The sequence below is a fragment of the Pongo abelii genome, chromosome X (assembly GCF_028885655.2).
Source record: "Pongo abelii isolate AG06213 chromosome X, NHGRI_mPonAbe1-v2.0_pri, whole genome shotgun sequence".
Lineage (NCBI taxonomy): Eukaryota > Metazoa > Chordata > Mammalia > Primates > Hominidae > Pongo > Pongo abelii.
In genome coordinates this window covers 70,405,810-70,432,471 of record NC_072008.2, presented here as the reverse complement: position 1 = coordinate 70,432,471, position 26,662 = coordinate 70,405,810, and the positions used below count along the sequence as shown (strand labels likewise).

At 41.4% G+C, this 26,662-nt stretch overlaps 1 pseudogene; it reads right to left on the bottom strand.

The window, feature by feature from the left end:
- Positions 1-17,684: 17,684 nt before the first annotated feature.
- Positions 17,685-26,662, bottom strand: LOC100456955 (eukaryotic peptide chain release factor subunit 1-like; annotated as a pseudogene).

Sequence of the window (26,662 nt, the reverse complement as noted above, 5' to 3'; positions counted from 1 at the left end):
CAGAGTGCAAGCTTCCAATGGATCTACAATTCTGGGGTCTGGAAAATGGTGGCCCTCTTCTCACAGCTCCACTAGGCAGTGCCCCAGTGGGGACTCAGTGTGGGGAATCCAACCCCACATTTCCCTTCCTCACTGCCCTAAAAGAGGTTCTCTATGGGGGCTGTCCCTGCAGCAGACTTCTGCATGGACATCTAGGCATTGCCATACAGCCTCTGAAATCTAGTTGGAGGCTCCCAAGCCCCAACTCTGGCCTTCTGTACACCCACAGGCTTAGCACCACATGGAAGCCACCAAGGATTGTGGCTTGAGCCCTCTGGAGCAGCACCCTGAGACATATCTGGGGATCTTTTAGCCATGGCTGGAGCTGGAGTGACAGGAACACAGGGATCAGTGTCCTAAGGTTGTGCAGGGCACTAGGACTCCGGGCTCAGCTCACAGAACCATTCTTCCCTCCTAGGCCTGTGGGCCTGTGATGAGAGGTGCTACCACAAAGATCTCTTAAATGCGTTCAAGGCATTTCCCAATTGTCTTGGCTATTAACATTCAGCTTTTCTTTAGTTATGGAAATTTCTACAGCTAGCTTGAATTCCTACCCCAGAAAATGGGTTTTTCTTTTCTACCACATGGTCAGGCTGCAGATTTTCTAAACTTTTATGCTCTGCTTCCCTTTCAAATATAAGTTCCAATTTCAGATCATCTCTTTGCTCTCCCACATATGAGCATATGCTGTTAGAAGCAGCCAAGAAACATCTTGAACACTTTGCTTCTTAGAAATTTCTTCCACTAGATACCCTAAATCATCACTCTCAAGTTCAAAGTTCCACAGATCCCTAGAGCAGGGGCACAATGCTGTCAGTCTCTTTGCTAAAGCATAGCAACAGTGACCATTACTCTAGTTCCCAATAAGTTCCTCATCTCCATCTGAAACCTCCTGAGCCTGGACTTCACTGTCTATATCACTATCAGCATTTTGGCCACAATGATTTAACAAGTCTCTATGAAGTTCCAAACTTTCCCTCATCTTCCTGTTTTCTTCTGAGCCCTCCAAACTCCTCCAACCTCTGCCCATTACCCAGTTCCAAAGCTGCTTCCACATTTTCAAGTACCTTTATGGCAATATCTAACTCCTGATACCAATGTTCTGTATTAACTTGTTCTTGAACTGCTATTAAAAAAACACCTGACATGGGAAATTTATAAAGAGAAAAGTTTAATTGACTTACAGTTCTGCAGATTGTACAGGAAGCATGGCAGCATCTGCTTTGCTTCTGAGGAGGCCTCAGGAAGCTTACAACCATGGTGGGAGGCAAAGGAGAACCAGCACTTCACATGGCCAGAGAAGGAGGAAGAGAGAGAGTGGGAGGTGCCACACACTTTTAAACAACCAGATCTTATGAGAACTCACCATCATGAAAACAGCACCAAAGGGATGGTTTTAAACCATTTATGAAGGATCCACTCCCATGATCCAATCACTTCCCACCAGGCTCCACCTCCAGCATTGAGGATTATAATTGAACTTAAGATTTGAGTGGGGACACAGATCCAAACCATATCAGCTGGTAATAATCATTCCTTTCCATATTTAGTGCTCCTTTCAAGATCTCTTGTAAGGTGGGTCTGGTGATAACAAACTCTCTCAGCATTTGCTTATCTGAAAAGGATCCTGTTTCTTCTTCACTGAGGAAGCTTAGTTGGGCAGAATATGAAATACTCAGTTGTAGATTTTTTTTCTCTAAGAATGTTGAATATAGGCCCTCAATCTCATCTGGCTTATAGGGTTTTTGCTGAGTGGTTCACTGTTAACCTGGTGGAGTTGCTTTTGTAGGTGACCTACCCTTTCTCTCTAGCTGTCTTTAATTTTTTTCTTTCATTTTGACCTTGGAAAATCTGATGATGATGTGTCTTGGGGGTAATTTTTTTTGTAGAATCTTGCAGAGGTTCTCTGTGTTTCCTGAATCTGACTGTTGGCCTCTCTAATGAGATTGGGAAAGTTTTCATGGATAGTATCCTTAAATATACCAAGTTGTCCAAGTTGTTTGTTTTCTCTCATCACTTTCAGGGATGCCAATGATTCATAGATTTGGCCTCTTTACATAATCCCATATTTCTCAGAGGTTTTATTCATTCCTATTCATTCATTTCTCTTTAATTTTGTCTGACTGTCTTATTTCAGAGGGCCAGTCGACAAGTTGCAATATTCTTTCCTCAGCTTGGTCTATTCTGCTTTTAATATGGGTGCGGTGGCTCACACCTGTAATCCCAGCACTTTGGGAGGCCGAAGTGGGTGGATCACCTGAAGAGTTTGAGACCAGCCTGGCCAGCATGGTGAAACCCTGTCTGTACTAAAAATACAAAAAGAAATTAGCAGAGCATGGTGGCAGACACCCCTAATCCCAGCTACTCGGGAGGCTGAGGTAGGAGAATTGCTTGAATCTGGGAGGTGGAGGTGGCAGCTAGCCAAAATTGCACCATTGCACTCCAGCCTGGGTAACAAGAGGGAAACTCCATCTCAGGAAAAAAAAAAAAATACTTCTGATTGCATTCTGAAATTCTTGTAGTGTGTTTTTCAGCTCTCTCTTATCAGTTATGTTCTTTTTTATACTAGCTATTTTATACTAGCTATTTTGTCTGTCAGCTTCTGCATCATTTTATTGTGATCCTTAGTTTCCTTGGATTGGGTTTTGCCATCCTAAATCTTGATGATCTTTGTTCCTATCCATACTCTGAATCCTATTTCCATCATTTCAGCAAACTAATTGTGGTTAAGAACCCTTGTTGGAGACCTAGTGTAATCATTTGGAGGACATAAGACACTCTGGCCATTTGAGTTGCCAGAGTTATTTCATTGGTTCTTTCTCATCTCTGCTTGTGGGTGTTTCTTTAACTACTGGGCTGTCTCTGATTGAAATGGTCAGGCAAGTGCAGGGTGGATGTACTGGGGTCCCAGGTAGGGTGACCCTGCCCAATGAGGGGACGTGAGGACCAGGACCTACATGGAGAAAAGTTGGCCACTTTTCCATGAGGCGGAGGTCTGGACAGGCCCCTGGTTCTCCTGGACTCTCCAAAGCCTGGAGACAGCAAGGATGAGCACTGCAAGACAGCAAATATAGCAACCCACTCCTCCCACTGGGAGCTCTCTCTCTCAAGGAGGTGCAAAGCTGCTACTCGCTTGATATTCCCAATGGGTTGTGGCTGGAGACCCAGGCCGAGAGGACCCACCCAGTGAGGAGATATGGGAATGGGGACCCATGTAACAGTCCGTCCACTTTTCTGTAAAGCTGCTGCAGTATTCTGGGGGTCCACTCCAGTCCCTAGTCACCTCAGATTTTATAGCACCTGAGGTATCAACAGTGAAGGCTGCAAAACAGCAGAGATGGCAGCCTGCTCCTCCCTCTGGGAGCTCTGTCTCAAGGAGGTATAGGTCTATTGCTGGCCCAAACACATTGGTGGGGGTGGTTGTAGACTTTGGCTGGGAGATTCCTCCAAATGAAGTAAAAAGGGATCTGGGACCACGTGAAAAAGCAGTCTGGCCACTTCACTGTAGAGCTGCTGCACTGTGCTGGGGGACTGCTCCAGTCCCTAGTCACCTTAGACTCCATAGAGCCTGAAGGCAACAACAGCTAAGGCAGTGAAACAACAAAGATGGCTGCCCATCCCTCCCCCTGGGAACTCCATCCCAAGGAGGCCCAGAACTGCCACCAGGAAAAGTGGCTGATGACCCCGGTCAGGGGGTCTCACCCAGTGAGAAGAAGCAGGATCAGGGACCCGAATTAAAAAAGCAGCCTGTCCGCTTTTCTGTAGGGTGACTCCAACAACAGCAAAGGCTGCAAAACAGAAAAGATGGTGGCCTGCCCCACCCCTGTCTGGAAGCTCCGTCTCAGAGAGGTGTAATGCCACTACCAGCAGCTGGCTAGAGTTCCAAGTCAGTGGGTCTTATTCTGCGAGGTGACATGGAAGCAGGGCCTGTAGACCATCACTGCTCAGCCCCCTGGATTCAGCCTTTTTCCTAGGGGTATGTATGGCAGTCTAACCTCCCACTTTGCTGAAGTTGCAGCCACTTTTGCTAGGAAGCCCAGATATCTAAGGCTCCCTAGGGCTTTGTGTGTGTCTGAGCATCTGCTCTGCCAAGACTCCACATAGCTCTGCATATCAGACTGCAGACCCCGCTGGAGTGGGTTCATGAGGAAATCTCCTGACCCAAGAGTTGCAAAGACCCATGGGAGAACCATGGGTCCTCGAGGTCACTCACTCACTCATTGCTTTCCTGGGTGGGGGTGGCTTCTCTGGCTCTGTGTTGTTCCTGGGTGGGCAGTCATCCTGCCTTGTTTTTCTCCATCCTCCATGGGTTGAGTTATTTTCTTGATGGCTGGTATTGGTTTTTCCTTTCCATATTTATCCACATTCTGATCATTCTGATGCCACTTCTATTATTCCTTAAGGAGCTCTTGTAAGGCAGGTCTGATGGCAGTGAATTTCCTCAGCATTTGCTTGTCTGAAAAGGATTTTATTTCTCCTTCACTTATGAAGCTTGGTTTGGCCAGATATGAAATTGTGGGTTGGAATTGATGTTCTTTAAGAATGTTAAATATTGACCCCCAATGTCTTCTGGCTTGTAGGGTTTCCACTGAGAAGTCTGCTTCTCAATGCATTAGTCTGATGGGCTTCCCTTTGTAAGTGACCTGGCCTTTCTCTCTGGCTGCCCTAAACAATTTTTTCTTTCATTTCAGTTTTGGAGAATCTGATAATTATGTGTCTTGGGGATAATCTTCTCATGAAATATTTTACTGGGGTTCTCTGCATTTCCTGAATTTGAATGTTGGCCTGTCTAGCATGGTTGGGGAAGTTCTTATGGATGATATCCTGAAATATGTTTTCCAAATTGGTTCCATTCTCCCTAGCTCTTTCAGGGGAGAGCAGAACCAATTTGGAAAACATCTATGACCAATCAGTCATAGAATCGGTCTCTTTACATAATACCATATTTCTCAGAGGTTTTGTTTAATCCTTTTCATTCTTTTTTTCTCTATTCTTGTCTGCCTGTCTTATTTCAGAAAGACAATCTTTAAACGCTGAGATTCTTTCCTCCACTCGATTTATTCTGCTATTAATACACATAAATGCATTACGAACTTCTTGTATTGTGTTTTTCAGCTCCATCAGATCGGTTATACTCTTCTCTATCCTGGCTATTTTGTCAGCTCCTGCAATGTTTTATTGTGATTTTTAGCTTACTTGCATTGAGTTAGAACTTGCTCCTTTAGCTCAGCGAAGTTCATTTTTATCCATATTCTGAGGTCTACTTCTGTTATTTCAGCCATGTCAGCCTCAGCCCCATTCTGAACCCTTTCTGGAGAGGTGATGTGGTCATTTGGAGGAGAGAGGGCACTCTGGCTTTTTGAGTTTTCCACATTCTTGCACTGATTCTTTTTCATCTTTGTGGGCTTATCTACCTTCAATCTTTGGGGTTGCTGGCCTTTGGATGGGGTTTTTGAAGGGAGGGTTCCCTTTTAACAGTCTCACCACTTTACTGTAGTGATACTATGGTTTGCTGGGCATCCATCCCAGAACATAGTCACCTCAGAATTTCTAGTAACTAGAGGTATCATCAGTTAAGGCTGTGAAACAGCAAAGATGGCAGCCTGCCCCTTCTTCTTGGAGCTCTGTCCTGGGGGTGTACAAATCTGTTGCCAGCCTGAACACACCTGTAGGAGGTGGCTGGAGACCCTGGTTGAGAGGTCTCACCCAGCCAGTAGAAACAGGATCAGGTTCCTGCTTGAAGAAGCAGTCTAGCCCCACTTTTGTAGAACAGCTGAGCTGTGCTGGGATACCATTTCTGCCCCTCATGGTGTTGGGTTCTCCAAAACCTGGAAGCTGGAATGGCTAAATTGCAGAAACAGCAAAGATGGCAGCCTGCCCCTCTCTCTAGTAACTCTGTCCCAGGATGCTTTCAAACCCTTGTCAGCCAGAGAACATCAGTGGGAGAGGCTGAAGACCCTGTTTCGGAAGTTCTTCCAGGTGAGGAGGAACAGATCAGGGACCTGCTTAAAGAAGCAGTCTGGCCACGCTTTTGTAGAGCAGTTGTGTCATGCTGGGGTACCACTTCTGCCCTCAGATGGTTTGAACTCTCCTAAGCCAAGAGGCTGGAATGACTGAGTTGTCCAAACAGCAAAGATGGTGGCTCGTCCCTACCCCTGGGCACTCCATCTCAAGGAGAAATCAAAACTCTGTCTGCCAGAGAATATGGGTGGGGTTGGCTGGAGGCCTTGGTTGGGAGGCCCTGCCCTAAGATGAGGAATGGATCAGGTCCCACTTAAAGAAGCAGTCTGGCCACATTTTAGTAGAGCAGCTGTGCTGTGCTGGGAGGCCCCATCAGTCCCCAGTTGGTGTGGTTTGGACTCTCCTACACCCATATGCTGGAATGGCTGAGTTGTCCAAGCAGAAAAGATAGTGGCTTGCTCCTAGCCCTGGGAACTCCATCCTATCTCAGGTAGGCACAACACCATTGCCAGGGGGCTGGCTGGAAATCCAAACCAGTGGGTCTTATCCTGTGAGGTGCCAAGGAAGTGGGAATCACAGGCCAATGCTACTTGGCCTCTGGGATTCAGCTCCCCTCCTAGGGGTGTATATGGAGGTTCAACCTCCCACTTTGCCTGAGTTGCAATCACCCTGACCAGGGATCCTGGGGCCAGAGTATGTAAAGCTCCTGGGACTCTGCACCCCTGGGCAGTTGCTCAGCAGAGACTTCATGCAGCTTTGTGTGTCAGACCAAGTCTTGGTGGAGTGGATTCACGAGGGGATCTCCTGACCCAAGGGTTGCAAAGGTCCATGGAAGAAGTGTGGTTGCTAGGGGTTACATATTCATTCACTGCTTCCCTGGGCAGGGAGAGGTTCCCTTGGCTCCATTTCATTCCCGAGTGGGCTGTCGCCCTGCTTTGCTTTTCTCCTTTCTGCATGGGTTGAGCTCTTTCCTTGATCAGTCTCAATGTGAGAACATGAATGTTTCAGTTGAAGTTGCTGTATTTACTTGCCCCTTTTATTTCTCTCCATGAGAGCCAAGAGTCCTCACTGCTTCTAGTCAGCCATCTTTGGTCCAGCTTTGTTTCCTTGATGAATACCAATGCATGTGCCTGGAAGTAGAGTTAAAGGTGCTGTATTTACTCACTCCTTCTATTTCTCTCCATGAGAACAGTGCATACTAGCTGTTTATAGTCAGCCATTTTCAGAATTTATTTTTTAATCTAAATGTGATAGTTTACACCTATATATGACAAACTTTGTCTTACTGATTTCAGCCAGTCAGCCTTTGCTTATTTAATTCTCACAACTTTGAGGAAAATATGGCTTATTCCCTTTACAAAGAAAGTGAGGCTCAGCAACATGACTTCCCTCAATTTACCCAGCAAGATTGAAGCAGTCAAGGCTGTAACCCAGGTATTCTAACACATAATCCAGCTCATGGGTCTCTCTACTTATCTCTGCAGTTTCCAGCCCTACCATAGGCTTTCAGGACATGCTTAGAAACTGGATTATGCTGAATGGCCAGAGCCCTGCGGCAGAGACTCAGACATGTCAGATGAGACTAATTTACCCCTGTTGTGGACTAGCTTGTGTCACTCCAAAATTTACATATTGAAGCCCTAACCTCCAACATAGTGACATTTTGAGATGGGACCTTTGGAGGTAATTAGGTTAGATGAGATTATAAGGATAGAATCTTCATGATAGAATTAATGCCCTTATTAGAAGAGGAAGAGAACAGAGATCATTCATTGATTCTGTCTCCCCAAACCCCTCCCCCGGCTTTCTCCCTCCCATGTGAGGGCATAGTGAGAAGGCAGTCATCTGTTTGCAAGCCAGGAAGAGAGCCCTCATCAGGACCCCACCATACTGGTACACTGATTTCAGACATCCCAGCCTCCGGAATTGTGAGAAATAAATATCTGTTGTTGAAGCTAGCCGCCCAGCCTATAGTATTTGTTATAGCAGCCCATCAGACAAAGACAATCTCTTCCACAGGATTGCCAAGAGAAGACTTGGAATTAAACCAGATATTTGACTGGTTTAAACTCGATATAGTCTTGTGAATAAACTTGTGAAATATGAAACTACAATAAGACCAGTCAAGTGCCACTGTAACTGGTTAAATGCAGTATCCAAAGAGGGCAACTGTTTGATGGTAACTTGAAAGGTTTTGTATTTGGCTGGATTTGAGAAACACGCTTACACTGCACTTGAATATAGATATGGAAGAAGCACTTAAATATCTGCAGGTGATCTCAATCTGGGACATGCAATAGGCATCAGAAAAGACCCAAAGTGAAAGAGGGGCTTAATTTTTAAAATGGCAATTGAAGAGAATTGTCACCATTTTGTGCTAGTTCCTGGGTGAGGCCCTTTCTATAAATGAGCACATTTAAAATAGATTAACTCAAGACTTGCAAGTAGATCCAGATCCAAAAAAAGAAAGATTAAAATAGGGCATTGTTACATGTGCAATCAATTTTAGAGTCTCCTTGCTCTTCCATGAACTTGCCAAGTATGCTCTTGCCTTAAGGCAAAGCAAAGATGTCCTCTCTATTTGTCAATATTATACCAGAAGCCCTAGCTAGTGCAATAAGACATGAAAAAGAAATAAAAGATATACAGATTGGAAAGGAAGAAGTAAAATTTTCTTTATTTGCAGATAACATAATTCTGTATAGAAAAATCTAAAGGATCTACAAACAAAACTGTCCTGTGAATATAAGCAATTATAGCAATGTCACAGGATACAAGGTCAATATACAACTGTCAAATGCTTTCTTACATACTAGCAAAGGACAGTTAGAATTTGAAAATCTTAAAGCAATAATAGTGATAAAATTAAAAATGATAAAATATGTGTAAGTCTCACAAAATATGTATATAATGTGCTTATGAAAAACTACAAAACGTGTGAAAAAATAAAAAAGATTTACATCTTCAGAATAAACAGAAAGAAATTTCATGATTATGAATTGGAAGATTCAATACTGTTAAGATATCAAAATCTCCCATCTGATGTATATATTCAATGCAATCCAAATGACAACAAGCTATTTTTGGAAAACAGATTCTAAAATATATTTGATGCTTAAAATATGTTTGATTTGGCCAGTGGGACCCCTTTCAAACAGGCTCATGTGTCCTTTTGACATGCCCTTATCATTCTTTGATACTCCCTTAATTTCTAGCACAAAAAGATGTTCTAGGCTCTTGTGTTTTCTTTGTTCCAGGACTGAAATAAGCCATTTCTCCAAGGATCCCTGGTTCAATTTAGTGGAGAATGGTATACACGTCCCTCAACTTATGATGGGGTTACATCCCAATAAACCCATTGTAAGTCAAAAATATCATAAGTCAAATATGCATTTAATACTCCAGTAAGCCCCTCATAAAGTCAAAAATGGAAAATTGAACCATCATAAGTGAGGGACTGTCTGTATGTAGAAATCCAGACATGGGTGCAAGGTGTGCTTAATGCTACTGTGATGTCAATCCTTCTAGTTATTCTCAGTGGGCAGCCCTATCATACACATGCATGCAGATACACACACACACACAATGTGTGTTTAAGTATATGCATATACATTTTATAAGCCATATGTATGAAATAAACCATAAGCTATTCTTACACATCCAATTCCATTCCAACACCATGAGAATTGGGTGGAAACGATTAAGAATTAGAACAAGATGCAAAGAATGGGGGGCATTTCTCTGAATATAATTTTTTGTATAGTTCTGACCTTTCAAACCATGTTGATGTTTCACATTCTCAAAAATAAAACAAAATTCACAAAGACGCAGGTTAAAAAATAGAATATAAATGGAAATAAATGGAAATACATAGCCTTCCTTTTTCTATATTTTTAATTCCCATCTTCAAGAATGAGAAAACTATTTACATTATCCACAACATATTCATAAAGTAATTTGTACATACACAAAGCAATTTGGGACTGCTAACGCATAACTGAAAAACAAACCTATTAACTGGAATCCAATAGTTGTTTACACTTTTTTTGTCTTTATAGAGAATATAGTCAAATTACTATGTTCAAAACTTACTTGGGTTAATTTATTTTCCCCCTGTTTACTCTGATGTTTTTATTCATCTGAAATACTTTTAGATTCATTTATTTCCATTTATATTCTATTTTTAAACCTGCGTCTTTGTGCATTATGTTTTATTTTTGAGAATGTGAAACATCAACATGGTTTGAAAGGTCAGAACTATACAAAAAATTATATTCAGAGAAATGCCCCCCATTCTTTGCATTTTGTTCTAATTCCTAATCGTTTCCACCCAATTCTCACCTACTTTCATAGGTAATCATTCTCATTAATTTCTGGTTTATCCTTACTGTGTTTCATTTTGCACGAATGAACAGATGTATGTATATTTTCTTTTTTCTTTATTTTTTTGCATTATATTTTCCTGTTCAAATCCAGTGCCGCTAACTACCAATGTAGCAAGTATAACAATTCATATACATATATATATAATACTTTCAGTTCTAGGGTACAGGCGCACAACGTGCAGGTTTGTTACATATGTATACATGAGCCATCTTGGTGTGCTGCACCCATTAACTCGTCATTTACATTAGGTATATCTCCTAATGCTATCCCTCCCCACTCCCCCCAACTCACAACAGACCCCAGTGTATGATGTTCCCCTTCCTGTGTCCAAGCGTTCTCATTGTTCAATTCCCACCTATGAGTGAGAACATGTGGTGTTTGGTTTTTTGTCCTTGTGACAGTTTGCTGAGAATGATGGTTTCCAGCTTCATCCATGTCCCTACAAAGGACATGAACTCATCATTTTTTATGGCTGCATAGTATTCCATGGTGTATATGTGCCACATTTTCTTTTTTTTTTGCATTTTTTTATTATACTTTAAGTTTTAGGGTACATGTGCACAACGTGCAGGTTAGTTACATATGTATACATGTGCCATGTTGGTGTGCTGCACCCATTAACTCATCATTTAACATTAGGTATATCTCCTAATGCTATCCCTCCCCACTCCCCCCCACCCCACAACAGGCCCCAGTGTGTGATGTTCCCCTTCCTGTGTCCATGTGTTCTCATTGTTCAATTCTCACCAATGAGTGAGAACATGCAGTGTTTGTTTTTTTGTCCTTGTGATAGTTTGCTGAGAATGATGGTTTCCAGTTTCATCCAGTCCCTACAAAAGAGATGAACTCATCATTTTTTATAGCTGTGTAGTATTCCATGCTGTATATGTGCCACATTTACTTAATCCAGTCTATCATTGTTGGACATTTGGGTTGGTTCCGAGTCTTTGCTATTGTGAATAGTGCCTCAATAAACATCCGTGTGCATGTGTCTTTATAGCAGCATGATTTATAATCCTTTGGGTATATACCCAGTAATGGGATGGCTGGGTCAAATGGTATTTCTAGTTCTAGATCCCTGAGGAATTGCCACTGTCTTCCACAATGGTTGAACTAGTTTACAGTCCCACCAACAGTGTAAAAGTGTTCCTATTTCTCCACATCCTCTCCAGCACCTGTTGTTTCCTGACTTTTTAATGATCACCATTCTAACTGGTGTGAGATGGCATCTCATTGTGGTTTTGATTTGCATTTCTCTGATGGCCAGTGATGATGAGCATTTTTTCATGTGCCTTTTGGCTGCATAAATGTCTTCTTTTAAAAAGTGTCTGTTCATATCCTTTGTCCACTTTTTGTTGGGGTTGTTTGTTTTTTTCTTGTAAATTTGTTTGAGTTCTTTGAAGATTCTGGATTAGCCCTTTGTCAGATGAGTAGATTGCAAAAATTTTCTCCCATTCTGTAGGTTGCCTGTTCACTCTGATGGTAGTTTCTTTTACTGTGCAGAAGCTCTTTAGTTTAATTAGATCCCATTTGTCAATTTTGGCTTTTGTTGCCATTGCTTTTGGTGTTTCAGACATGAAGTCCTTGCCCATGCCTATGTCCTGAATGGTATTGCCTAGGTTTTCTTCTAGGGTTTTTATGGTTTTAGGTCTAAAATTCTTTAATCCATCTTGAATTAATTTTTGTATAAGGTGTAAAGAAGCGATCCAGTTTCAGCTTTCTACATATGGCTAGCCAGTTTTCCCAGCACCATCCGTTAAATAGGGAATCCTTTCCCCATTGCTTGCTTTTGTCAGGTTTGTCAGAGATCAGATAGTTGTTGATGTGTCATATTATTTCTGAGGGTTCTGTTCTGTTCCATTGGTCTGTATCTCTGTTTTGATACCAGTACCATGCTGTTTTGGTTACTGTAGCTTTGTAGTTAGTTTGAAGTCAGGTAGTGTGATGCCTCCAGCTTTGTTCTTTTGGCTTAGGATTGACTTGGCAATGTGGGCTCTTTTTTGGTTCCATATGAACTTTAAAGTAGTTTTTTCCAATTCTGTGAAGAAAATCATTGGTAGCTTGATGGGGATGGCATTGAATCTATAAATTACCTCAGGCAGTATGGCCTTTTTCACTATAATAATTCTTCCTACCCAAGAGCATGGAATGTTCTTCCATTTGTTTGTATCCTCTTTTATTTCCTTGAGCAGTGGTTTGTAGTTCTCCTTGAAGAGGTCCTTCACATCCCTTGTAAGTTGGATTCCTAGGTATTTTATTCTCTTTGAAGCAATTGTGAATAAGAGTTCACTATGATTTGGCTCTCTGTTTGTCTGTTATTGGTGTATAAGAGTGCTTGTGATTTTTGTACATTGATTTTGTATCCTGAGACTTTGCTGAAGTTGCCTATCAGCTTAAGGAGATTTTGGGCTGAGACGATGGGGTTTTCTAAATATACAATCATGTCATCTGCAAACAGGGACAATTTGACTTCCTCTTTTCCTAATTGAATACCCTTTATTTCTTTCTCCTGCCTGATTGCCCTGGCCAGAACATCCAACACGGTGTTGAATAGGAGTGGTGAGAGAGGGCATCCCTGTCTTGTGCCAGTTTTCAAAGAGGATGCTTCCAGTTTTTGCCCATTCAGTATGATATTGGCTGTAGGTTTGTTATAAATAGTTCTTATTATTTTGAGATACGTCCCATCAATACTTAATTTATTGAGAGTTTTTAGCATGAAGGGTTGTTGAATTTTGTCAAAGGCCTTTTCTGCATCTATTGAGATGATCATTTGGTTTTTGTCTTTGGTTCTGTTTATATGCTGGATTACATTTATTGATTTGCATATGTTGAACTAGCCTTGCATCCCAGGGATGAAGCCCACTTTATCATGGTGGATAAGCTTTTTGATGTGCTGCTGGATTCAGTTTGCCAGTATTTTACTGAGGATTTTTGCATCTATGTTCATCAGGGATATTGGTCTAAAATTCTCTTTTTTTGCTGTGTCTCTGCCTGGCTTTGGTATCAGGATGATGCTGGCCTCATGAAATGAGTTAGGGAGGATTCCCTTTTTCTATTGATTGGAATAGTTTCAGAAGGAATGGTACCAGCTCCTGCTTGTACCTCTGGTAGAATTCGGCTGTGAATCCATCTCGTCCTTGACTTTTTTTGGTTGGTAAGCTGTTAATTGTTGCCTCAATTTCAGAGCCTGTTATTGGTCTATTCAGAGATTCAACTTCTTCCTGGTTTAGTCTTGGGAGGATGTAAGTGCCCAGGAATTTATTCATTTCTTCTAGATTTTCTAGTTTGTTTGCCTAGAGGTGTTTAAAGTATTCTTTGATGGTAGTTCGTATTTCTGTGGGATCGATGGTGATCTCCCCTTTATCTTTTTTTATTGCATCTATTTGATTCTTCTCTCTTTTCTTCTTTATTAGTCTTGTTAGCCATCTATCAATTTTGTTGATCTTTTCGAAAAACCAGCTCCTGGATTCATTGATTTTTTGAAGGGTTTTTTGTGTCTCTATCTCCTTCAGTTCTGCTCTGATCTTAGTTATTTCTTGCCTTCTGCTAGCTTTTGAATGTGTTTGCTCTTGCTTCTCTAGTTCTTTCAATTGTGATGTTAGGGCGTCAATTTTAGATCTTTCCTGCTTTCTCTTGTGGGCATTTAGTGCTATAAATTTCCCTCTACACACTGCTTTGAATGTGTCCCAGAGATTCTGGTATGTAGTGTCCTTGTTCTCATTGGTTTCAAAGAACATCTTTATTTCTGCCTTCATTTCGCTATGTAGCCAGTAGTCATTCAGTAGCAGGTTGTTCAGTTTCCATGTAGTTGAGCGGTTTTGAGTGAGTTTTTTAATCCTGAGTTCTAGTTTGATTGCACTGTGGTCTGAGGACAGTTTGTTATAATTTCTATTCTTTTACATTTGCTGAGGAGTGCTTTACTTCCAACTAAGGGGTCAATTTTGGAATAAGTGCCATGTGGTGCTGAGAAGGATAGATATTCTGTTGATTTGGGGTGAAGAGTTCTGTAGATGTCTATTAGGTCTGCTTGGTGCAGAGCTGAGTTCAACTCCTGTTTTTTTTTTCTTAAATATAAAGTAGCATACCATAGGTTTTTTGCAATTTGATTTTTTAATTAACAATATATTCTAGAATTACTCCATAAAAGATCATCCAGATACTCCTCATTCTTTTTATTTTACAAATGTATAATTCTCCATTTTGTGGATGTACTGTAGTTTACTCAACCATTCTTCTATGTATCAGCACTTAGGCTGATTGTAATATTTTCAATTGCAAACAAAGCTAAGATAACTAACATTATGTATGCATATATATTGCTGGAGGTGTATGCCTAGTAAAGGGTTTCTGGATCAAAAGGCAATGGAAATCCCTGCCAGGATCATATTGTTGTGACTGAGAGAAGAGTTGATCTTCTATAACTCTCCTGGAAAAAGCAGGCAGTGCTTCAATTTTCCCACCAGGGTAGAGTCAGTGGGGTCCAACAACCAGCTGAGACTTCAACCCTACCCAGCAGCAAAGAGACATAGGAGGTGAGGTGGTTCAAGGCATAGAGGCTAGTTATCACTACAGTTAACCTTCTCAACCCCAAGTCATTAAGGCCTAATGGAGAGCTGACTGTCCACCTGAATCCAACAACATGTGACTGAAAAAAGCAGTAAGAATTGGTGCTAGTCAGCAATCTACTATCACCAAATGCCTAGTTTCACTGGGACCTAGTGAAGAGCTAAACCTATACAACCACCCAACAGCAAAAAGGCTAAACAAGGCAGTGTGAAGCAGGGATACTGACAATTCTTCTTCTTTCCTGTTATGAACTGAATGTTTGCGTCCTCCCCCACCATTCATATGTTGATGTGTAATCTCTAATCTGATGATATTTGGAGGTGGCACCTTTGGGAAGTAATTAGGTCATGAGAGTGGAGCCCACACAAGTGAGATTATTAGTGTTCTTATAAAAGGCCAGAGAACTAGATCACTCTTTTTCCACCATTTGATGAGACAAGTAGAAGTCAACTGTCTACAACTTGGAAAAGGGATCTCACCAGAACCCGACCATGCTGATACCCTATTCTCAGACTCCCAGCCTCCAGAACTGTGAGAAATAAGCATTTTTAATTCTTAAATATGGTTTAATACTCTTTTCCATTTCTGTACATCACAACACCAAGATTTCGCTGCTTAGGATCTCTCTGCAAAAGCTATAGAGAATGCAAAGGCTACAATTTTCACCCCCTCTTATGTGTTTGTATGTGTAAGTGTAATACATGTCAGTATATATTGATATACACATCAATATATCATGCAATATATATCACCAAAGAGAACAAACTGATTAAAGAAATACAAAAATTTGGCATCTTTTCCAAACTTAAATAGTAAAAATTAAAACTGCAAAAGGAGTTGCATACCCTAAATGTATCATGTGAAACAACAAACATATTCAAAAATGTAAATTTACATCCAATTTCTCTGGTCTTGTCATATCACATCAATCCCATTTACAATGGCAAAACCCTAAGATACTGCTGTGAAGAGAGCATTTTTACTCATTCTTGGGTGTTCTGCAAACAAATAGCAGAGCCTAAAGCAAAGAAAAAAAAAAAAAGCCTGTTCCAATGAAGTCTCCCATGTTGGTGAACACCAAAGAGTCAACTCCTCTCACTGGGGGTTGAGACATCAGGTTAACAGACAGTCATTTGGACCTGAGAGTACAGTGTGAGAACCAGAAGCTTTACATTTAAGACATACTCCCTTCATTTAAGTGAAATAGGATTATTGGAAAGATAGGCAGGTCTGTAACCTGGGAACAAGATGTTGGTTCAGATCAATAAAGCTACGGGTGACTGAGTCAAGTCAGTAAAGAACAGCAGTCAGGCACTAAAGTGTTAAAACTACCCAATTTGAAAACCAAATGCACCCCACTATCCTAGTCAGTGTGGAAGTGATATCAATTGACTTTGGTCCTTCAAAGTCCATTCGTTATACTTTTTTCCATTGCTACCACTGGACACATACTATACACTTTGTTCACTGTCACCACATCAAGCATGACATGCATGCCAGCTGGGTTCAAGTCTGACTTATAGCCCAGATGTGAAGCATAAGCTTCTAGATTTCAGGCCAACTTTTGAATCCAACATAATCTTAAGTCCATGGTGCCAGAAGCTGTGTCCCATCCCTTCCCACCTGCCCCTAATTGCTCACGTGAGAGGTGATTGTAAGTCTCACATTTGAAACAGATGTCCTAACCCCACCAGGAGGTCACGAGTTTGTAATTACATGCAGTTATACATGTCTGTCATTCCTGAAAAACCTTGCCGTTCATTTTAATAAATCAAAACATTCACATAATCTCATGCCATCCAACACAAGGAAAACACACCCACCTTCTTTTAAACAAGAATTGGCCCAAGCAAAATAAAATCATCTTTAAATTTCTTCACTTCCACTTAGATTGCATGTTTTATTTCTCCCAATCCCGGCAATAGACAGAAGCCCCATCATATCCATCCCAAACTGATTTCTAGTAGGCTAGCTAAGTTTATAAGGACCCTTGTCAAAACAATTGATTCAAAGGGCTCCCAAATGCCAGGCACAAATGTATCTGCCAAACAAATGGAAACAAACAGTGCACTGGCCCAAATGCTTCAGGAGTCAGTTTGATTTTGCAATGCAATTTACATCCTTGAAACTTCCAGTCTGGTGGGGGAGTGGGTAGCGTGAGGGAGTGAAGTTGAAATTGCCTCCTAGTAGCTCACCCTTTCAACATTAAACAGAGACCAAGAGAGAAATGGTTCCAACATTTCTCCACATATAGTTCTTCTTATGTAGTCTAAGCTGAGAATGCCATGTAAATGGGTCACTGCAAAATGCAATAATTTAATTTTTCTCCAATCAAAATAAGAAACAAACCAGTCTGATCTCACTTCTATTAACTTTTGAAAGTTTACAACAATTAAAGTATTTTTGATTCTATGTATGAAGGTTAAAAAAACTTTTTTTTTTCATAAAATACAAGGGCAACCAATTTCACCATCGAGTAAAAGTAAAAACTGGGATTCCTTTTTACATTACTCCAAAGTCACATTTAGGAACTTAATTGTAGGCTGCTGTGCTGACATCATGACAAACCAAAGTGTAGGACTGGGTCTGGTTTTGTTTCAGTTTTCTTTTCAATATCCAATGCTCATGGATTAAATTCTGGAAATGTTCCAATTGTGAGGCAGGGATCTGTTTGGATTCCACCATGGGTATGCTTCAACATCCATGTTGGAGGGTGAGGCACATTTTGCTGACTACCTACTAGTCACCAAGGTAAAAAAATTAATCGTCTCCTGGTATTCTATTCCCTGGAAATCTACTCGGTACCACAAGATACTTCCACTTCTACCAAATCCTTTTACAAACTGAAACATTTCTTGTGATTTATCTGTGATAATTTCCAACATAGCTCCAAATTTTTTATAGTTGTTAGCAAACCATTCCAACAGGCGTATGCTCTCAATAAGCTCATGTTCCCATCCAGTCTCTTTGTCTATGAAATGAGATGTATCCTCTTCTGTTCTTTTTTTTTTTTTTTTTTTTGAGACGGAGTCTCGTTCTTTCGTCCAGGCTGGAGTGCAGTGGTGCGATCTTTGCTCACTGCAAGCTCCGCCTCCCGGGTTCATGCCGTTCTCCTGCCTCAGCCTCCTGAGTAGCTGGGACTACAGGCGCGTGCCACCACGCCCGGCTAATTTTTTGTATTTTTTAGTAGAGACGGGGTTTCACCATGTTAGCCAAGATGGTCTCGATCTCCTGACCTCGTGATCCACCTGCCTCGGCCTCCCAAAGAGCTGGGATTACAGGCGTGAGCCACTGCGCCCAGCCGATGTATCCTTTTCTTGCTCTGGAGTTAGATAGAGAATTTTCTCCTCTTCTGTGCCTTGTCAATGAAGAACATATGTCATTATATCCAGATTTTCATAGACTACTAGACTCTACAGCTCCCATTTCCAAAGCCTTTAGCGAATCTTCAACACCAAAACAGTACTTGCCCATGTCCTGGCTGACTTCATCAAACTATCGTCCTATTAATTTCTTCTCTTGAATGAATTTCACATTGGAGAGGACTTCAGTAGATAACTCAATAGGTTGGTTGAATCCATTTTCACCACCATAGGATATACAAACTAACTTTAAAACTTTTTATTGCAACCTTTGATCAAATATATCAAATTGACTTAGTTCAGTTTTAAAGTCAGCAGATCCAGCTAAAACTAGACCAGCCACATTTACTTTGTCTCCAGAAATAAACAGCTACACAGCAGTCTCTGCTACTTGCCAAACGTAGTTGTATCGCTTTTCCATTCTTAAAGAGGCAAAACACAGGGAAGACTGACCTCTTCTACCGTGTTTCTTTGGGAGATCCACAATGAATTTGTGCAGGACTTGTGTTTCCTTGGAGTATGCCAAAAACTGCACCACTACCATCTATTACAATGAAGCCAAATTTGCTATCATCTGAAAGTAGTGCTATAAGAACCTCTGTATGGAATTTGTTGTCACACAAATACAGTGAAGTATTAATTGGTTTGAAAGGTTCAAAGTCAATGTTCACTTTCTTTTCCTTTCCTTCTTCTGTTACAGTTGTTCCACAGCAAACAACCAGACTATTTGAAGGTACTTTGTTATAAAGTTTGAGCCTTTGTTGTACAGATGTAATGGCTCCCAAGACTGAAAGACAGTTTACTCATGACTTAATGTTAGATGCAGTTCCAAACTCATCTGCTAACATTTTTGCCACTCAGAGCATTTGTTTCTTTAAACCACGCAGTGTATAGTACTTTGTTATAGCAGCCTAAACTAAGACAACTCCCCCACCATTCCCCATTGTCAGCAGGGTCCAACTAGAAGCTGAGCTTCCATTTTTACCATGCGGCAACAAAACGGTATGATTCAGTGCTCCACTTCCATACTCCCTGGTGTCAGTGAGGCCAACAGGAAGCTGAACATATCCAGCCCTTGTGCTACTTCAACATAGAGACTATGTGCTTAATGTTAAGTGTAATTAAGCATCTCACAATATAATTTCCAAAATGTTTGGGATACAATAAAATATCACTCATCATACCAACAACCAGGAAAACCACAATTTGAATAAGAAAAGACAATCAAGAGATGCCAACACTGAGTTGATAGAGATGTTAGAATTGCCTGACAAGGATTTTAAGGTATCCGTCACACAATTGCTTTAACAAGGACTTACAAATTTCCTTGAAATAGATGAAAAAATAGAAAATGTCAGAAAAGAAATTCAGGTTATATTTTAAAATAATAAATGGAAATTATAGAACATAAAAATGCAATAAGCAAAATTTTTTTAAATTACTTGATGGGCTTAATAGTAGAGTAGAGATGACAGAGGATAGAATCAGTAAATTTGAAGGCAGATAAATAGAATTTATTCAATCTTAACAACAGGAGTAAGTAGAATTTTTTTTTTAAAGAAGAGGACCTAAGGGACTTGTGAGACTATACATAAAAAAAAAAATCTAACATTCTTATTACCAGAGTTCCAGAAGTAAAGGAGAAACAGAGTATGGCTAAAAGAATATTCAAAAAAATACAGGCTGAAAACTTCCCAAATTTGGTGAAACACATAAACCCACAGATTCAAGAAGTTCAGTGAATTGCAAACAGGATAGATCCAAAGAAACACATGTCAAGACACATGATATCTAGCTTCTGAAAACTAAATATAAAGAAAACATCTTGAAAGCAACCAGGGACAAATAACACTTTTCCTGTAAGATGATATGAATTCAAATGAAAATGTATTTCTCATCTAAAACCATAAAGGCCAGAAATAAGTAATAACGTATTTTAAGTACTGAAAGAAAGGACTTGTCAAACACAAATTGTATATCCAGCAAAAATATCTGTCAGGAATGAAGGGTAAATCAAGATATTCTCAGATGAAGAAAAATAAAAAGAATTTGTTGCTAGCAAATCTATCCTTAAAAAATAGCTAAAGGAATTTCTCTAAACTTTCTTAGAAAGGAAATTATAACAGAAGAAGACTTGGAATTTCAAAAAGGAAGAACATAGGAATACAAAAAAGAGGTGTAATAGCAAGAGATAATCCTACTTCTCCTGAGTTTTTAAATCTTATCTGAAGATTGAAGCAAAAATTATAACACTATGTGATAATGGTGCTCAATGCATGGACAGTAAGTATTTAAGACAATTATATCTTATTTGAATGCACAGGATAAAATGACTTAAGTGAAAGCAAGGTTTCTATATTTAATATGAAGCATTAAAAATTTGATACCAGTACACAGTGAGATGTTAGTATACATATGGTAATCTCTAAAGCAATTACAAAGAAAACTATGCAAAGTGGTATACTCAAAAACAGTATATGGTGTGAGTTGGTTGCAGGTAATATTTTAAAGAGAAAGAAAAAAGGTATAAATAAATCAAGATGTAATCCAAACTTTTTTACTTAACCAACAAGATGTTAAAAATTAAAAGGCAAATAAAAGAATTGAGAAATAAAGAAAACTAGCAGAGCACACATAATAAGGTGGCAGAAATAAGCATTAACATATTAATAATTACCTTATGTATAAATCATCTAAATACACCAATTAAAAGAGAGAGATTTGGGGGAGGGAATTATGTTTAAAACTGTGGTTTACAAGAAATTCACCTTAAATACAAAGGCATAGGTATGCCAAAAATTAGGGAAAAATGCATATTATGTAAACATTAATATCAGATAAAATAGACTTCAAAGCGAAGCATTGAAGGAGGGCCTCAACACAGTGTCCATATTCAAAGACTGGGAGAGTATTTTGGGGGGGTGGGTTTCAGGCATTTAAGAAAATGCTTTCAAAATATGAGTGTCCACTAAGCTAACTGAATGCAGACTTCAGTAGCCACACGTAAAGAATACAGGCTTTATAAAAAATGGTTTACAAAAGTCACTAAAAAGTAACAACAAGCAGCAAAACAAATTTAGGGGAGCAGGGATACTCTGACACCAAGTGCTGCCACATCATAATATACAAAATGTTCAGATTTCAACAATAAATTATAAGACATTCAAAGGCACACTCAGTAAAAAAAAAAAAAAAAAAAAAAAAAGAAGAAGAAGAAATTAATAGAAAACATTTCCTGAGAAAGGCTAAGCATTGGACAAAGACTTTAAACCTAATATCTTTGGCCAGGCACAGTGGCTCACGCCTGTAATCCCAGCACTTTGGGAGGCCGAGGCAGGCGGATCATGAGGTCAGGAGATTGAGACCACCCTGGCTAACCCAGTGAAACCCCATCTCTACTAAAAATACAAAAAATTAGCTGGGTGTAGTGGCACTCACCTGTAATCCCAGCTACTCGTGAGGCTGAGGCAGGAGAATTGCTTGAACCCAGGAGGCGGAGGTTGGTTACAGTGAGCCAAGATCGTGCCACTGCACTCCAGCCTGGGCGACAGTGAGACTCCATCTCAAAAAAAAAAAAAAAATCTACTATCTTTAATCATGGACAAAAAAAATGAAAGGAAACCAGGAGAACAAAGTCTCAACAAATAAAGAATATCAATCAAAAGAAGTCATTTCTTAAAAAGAAACAAACACAAAATCTGGAGATCAAAAGTAAAATAACAGAAATAAAGACTTCACTAGAGGAGCTCAATGGTAGATTAGGGCTGGCATAAGAAATAATCAGTAAAGTTGAAGATAAGTCAAGTAAGAGTGTGCAGTAAGAGGAACAGAAATACAAAGAAAAAATAAAAATAGGCCAGGCGCGGTGGCTCACTCCTGTAATCCCAACACTTTGGAAGGCAGAGGCCAGCGGATCATGAGGTCAGGAGATTGAGACCATCCTGGCTAACGTGGTGAAACCCCGTCTCTACTAAAAACACAAAAAAATTAGTCAGGCGTGGTGGTGGACGCCTGTAGTCCCAGCTACTCGGGAGGCCGAGGCAGGAGAATGGCGTGAACCCAGGAGGCAGAGCTTGCAGTGAGCCAAGATCACGCCACAGAACTCCAGCCTGGGCAACAGAGTGAGACTCCGTCTCAAAAATTAAATTAAATTAAATTAAATTAAATTAAATTAAATTAAATTTAAATTTAAATTTAAATAAATAGAGCCTTAGAGACCTGAGGGAAACCATTAGGCATACCAACATTTGAATAATGAAACCTCCAGAAGGGAACATAAAATAAATGGGCGAAAGAATGTTTAAAGTAATAATGTCCAAAAGTTTCTTGAATAATCATGAAAGATAGGAATCCCCACATCCAAGAAGCATAATTTACTCCAAGCAGGAAAAGCTAAAACATATCCACGCTGAGAAAAATTATGATCGAAGTGTAAAAAGCCAAAGACAAAGAGAGAATCTTGAAAGCAGCAAGAGAAAAGTGACTTTCCACAAATGAACAAGGTATCTTCAATGAGAAACAAATCAATTTCTCTTCAGAAACCATGGACTTCAGAAGATGGGCATAATATATTTAAAGTGCCAAAGGAAAAAAAAACTATGAACCAATAATTCTACATTCAGCAAAACTTTTGTCCTTCAAAAATAAAGGCAAAATTAAGACATTCCCAGGGAACAAAAAACTGAGGGAATTTGTCACTAACAGACCTACCCTAAAAGAAATTATAAGGGAATTGTTCAACCTGAAATGAAAGAACACTAGACAGTAGCCCAAAATCATACAAACAAATAAAGAACAATGGTAAAGGTAGCTGCATTGATAAATATAAAATTCCCTGTTACTGCATTTTTGGGGTTTTTTGTTTCTTTGTTTTTTGTTTTTGTGTTGTTGTTGTTGTTATTTGTTTGTTTTTTGAGACAGGGTCTTACTTTATTGCCCAGGCTGGTCAACAAAGATGTTAATTGTAAGATATTAACTGTAATCTCCAGTGTAAGAAAAAAATTTAAAAGCCATACTGAAAAAAAGATAAGTAAATTCATATAGCACATTTTGGGTGGGGTGGATGATGAGAAATTACTTAATGGGTACAATGTACATTATTTGGTCAATGGTTACCCTAAAAGCCCTGACTTCACCACTACACAGGCTATGCATGTAACAAAATTACACTTGCATCCCATAAATTTATACAAATTTTAAAATTAAAAACAAAGCATAATAATCAAAAATAAATATATATTTATATTTTTTCTTATATTACCAAGTAATTCATATTCATGCTACAAATATTAGAAAATACACACCAAAAATATGTATATATATATAGAAAAGATTCTACAATTTTCTTCACTCAGATCTACTGGTTCCAGGGAGTCTCCCAATGTTTGTCCAAAGAGAATGCACATGATTTGTTTTGGGGCAAGATGGGACTACCCTATCCTCTATCTAGAGATTCCCTCTCTCTACAAGGTGGCTGGAACAGAGCAGTGCTCAGCAAATAACCATGTTTAACATGAGTGATGATAAGTAAACTCAAGAATGCTCTTCTGATGCAAGGATGAACCTGCCTGTCTAAGCACAAGCCCATCGCTGAGTGTTTGGGTTTCTTGCACTTGCAAAAAATGCTAGAATGACGCCCCCCAACATTTGTGGTTTCTTAGGCTACTTTCTTGGGACAAGTCTGAGTCTATCTCAGTTGACAGGATGCCCGCTGCCCCCTGTCTTTTCTAAGTCTTTGCTTAAATATCTTCCCTGACAATGCCCAGCCAGTCCTCTTTCCTCAGCATTGTCCACAACGTGACTCTGCAGTCACTGCTGCATGGGGCCTGTTCTCTCAGGTAGGATGCCGAAGGGAAGGCACCTGTTTCTGGACAGGAGCCAGAAGCTCCTGAGCCCAGGAGCATTCCTAGAAAGGAGGTTTCAAGCCACACCAGCCCACAGTCAGACTGAAGTCATTTGAAGACTAGGAAACTAGAAGGTTTTCCTCTTAAAATATCACAGAATACACATCCACTATAAAAAATTCAGACTATACAGAAAAGTGTGAAGAAGTGAAGACCACCCCCACCCTGCCTCCCTGACAGTCAGGCTGTGCTGTCTGTGCATTTGACAGGCTTTGTTCCCAACATTCACTTTATTGCAAAAATGGGTTTATCATAAATTCTATTTTATAAACTACTTCTCTCAGTTAAGTGAGAATTCCTCTGTCAACAGGGTTGGTGCTGTCTTACCAGGCAGCCAAGCCAGCCACTGCTGTCCCTTCTTATTTCTCAAGTGCCTTGGAGGGCGTCCACGCTGTGTCTGTGGACACCACCAAGTCTGTTCTTGTGGGGTAGGGGCCCAGGACCCCAGGACTGAATGGAGGAAACACAGACTCGGATTCCTTTTGGCCACCTTCTCATGGGGCAGCCTTCCTGGACACTGCTGGGGTTCTGAACCCTGAGCACGTGGATGTGCCATAGGAGGTCAGGACCATAGAGGGCCCATGACACAGGGACATCAGCAGGGGGTCCGGGCACACATCCTGGAGCCAGGAGGTCCTGAGGTACCTAGCGCCACCCCACCCCCAGGCAATCTGTGAAGGCTTAGGGTACTGGGCCCCACCCTGAGAGCTGAGAGTTGTCCTGCCCAGGCCCCCCTGCAGGATATGGGCCAGCAAGTCCCACACACCACTGGGGGACACCTGTGTAGAGAACTGGGGCAGGGAGAGCCCCAGCCGGGCCTCAGGGGGCTGGGAACGCACTGCCCCCTAACTTTCCATATCCTGAAATCAAGGGCTGACCAGTTAGTGACTTGCACTCCAACAACCAAACTGCAAATCCCAGTGGCTTCTAACAGCAAACGTCAATCCGTTTTGCTTTTGAGTCAGCTGAGAGGCTTCACCACCGGGCCAGCTCCACGATTCCTCGGTGCAGGAAGACCCTCGGCTCTGATGTCACCAAAGTGAGATCGTGAGAGACCTGGGCTCAGAGCTGGCAGGAGCAAGGCCTAGCCGAAGGGAGTGGGTACAACAAGTGAGAAAGCAATTGGAGCGGGGGTGCTCACAAGTGCCAACTTCACCCTTGGTGATTGAGAAGGGGTTGAGGGGCAGACCCCAAGGCGGGGAGAGCCCGGAGGCAGCCTCGGCTCCAGACTCCACAGGCCTGAGAGCTCCTGGGCCCCACCAGGGCCGCAGCAGAAACTCAGGCTGAAGCAAATGACAGCGCTTTGTGGCAGAACCCAGCACAGCAGGCCGTCCCCTCCCAGGCGCCTTACTCATGGTTAATAACGCATACAGTGATACAGATTCCTGCATCCAACACGGCCAGGAAGCCATACATCAGTCTAGGAGGGGGGTGCGTCTGCACCTGTTTAGTGACAGAATCAAGGACTTGGCAGGCCCCAAGTTTCCTGCAAGTGTAGCCTCCACAAACCCACCACGTTGGCCATCTTCACTCTGCATGGGAGTTTGGAGGCCCCGAGCTTGGGGCACACAGCTTGCCATCCTGAGGGGAGAGAGGGCAGTTCTCCCAAAGTCGGCCCAGCCCTGAGAAACAGGAGAAGTTCAGCCCCTGGAGGCGCAGGGGAAGTTCATAGAGCACTTGATTGGTTCTCACAAACAGCGTTCTTCACTCATCCCCTAATAAGGCAAAAAGACCAGATAGGAGGGTGCCCACCAGGCTCAGGCCACGGTCTTCAAGATGCCGGCCATCGGCCGGGCGCGGTGGCTCAGGCCTGTAATTCCAGCACTTTGGGAGGCCAAGGCGGGCGGATCACGAGGTCAGGAGATCGAGACCATCCTGGCTAACATGGTGAAACCCTGTCTCTACTAAAAATACAAAAAATTAGCCGGGCGTGGTGGTGGGCGCCTGTAGTCCCAGCTACTCAGGAGGCTGAGGCAGGAGAATGGCATGAACCCGGGAGGCGGAGCTTGCAGTGAGCCGAGTTCGCGCCACTGCGCTCCAGCCTGGGTGACAGAGCAAGATTCCGTCTCAAAAAAAAAAAAAAAAAAAAAAAGATGCCAGCCATTTTCTTGGCATCTGCGCCTACATGTGTGTCCCACATCACCTTCCTGCTGCACCTGGTGGGCCAGTTGCTGCCTTATAGCCAGCAGGGGGATAGCTCTGTTGGCCTGGAGCTCCTGAAACCTGGTCCTTTCTCTGGGCTGCACCCATCTGACTGAGCTCCGTTGACCTGGACTTGCTGCTCACCCTGCCATGAACCTGGTGCTAGGTGCTGGCCTCCAGCCTCAGCAGCTCCGCCAGAGTGTGCCTCAGTGGGTTCAGGTTCCTTACCACCACAGTGGCCCTCTGCCTGTGCTCTTTGCACTTCTGCTCAGCGAAATATTGGCTTCGATTTTCTGCAGCCAT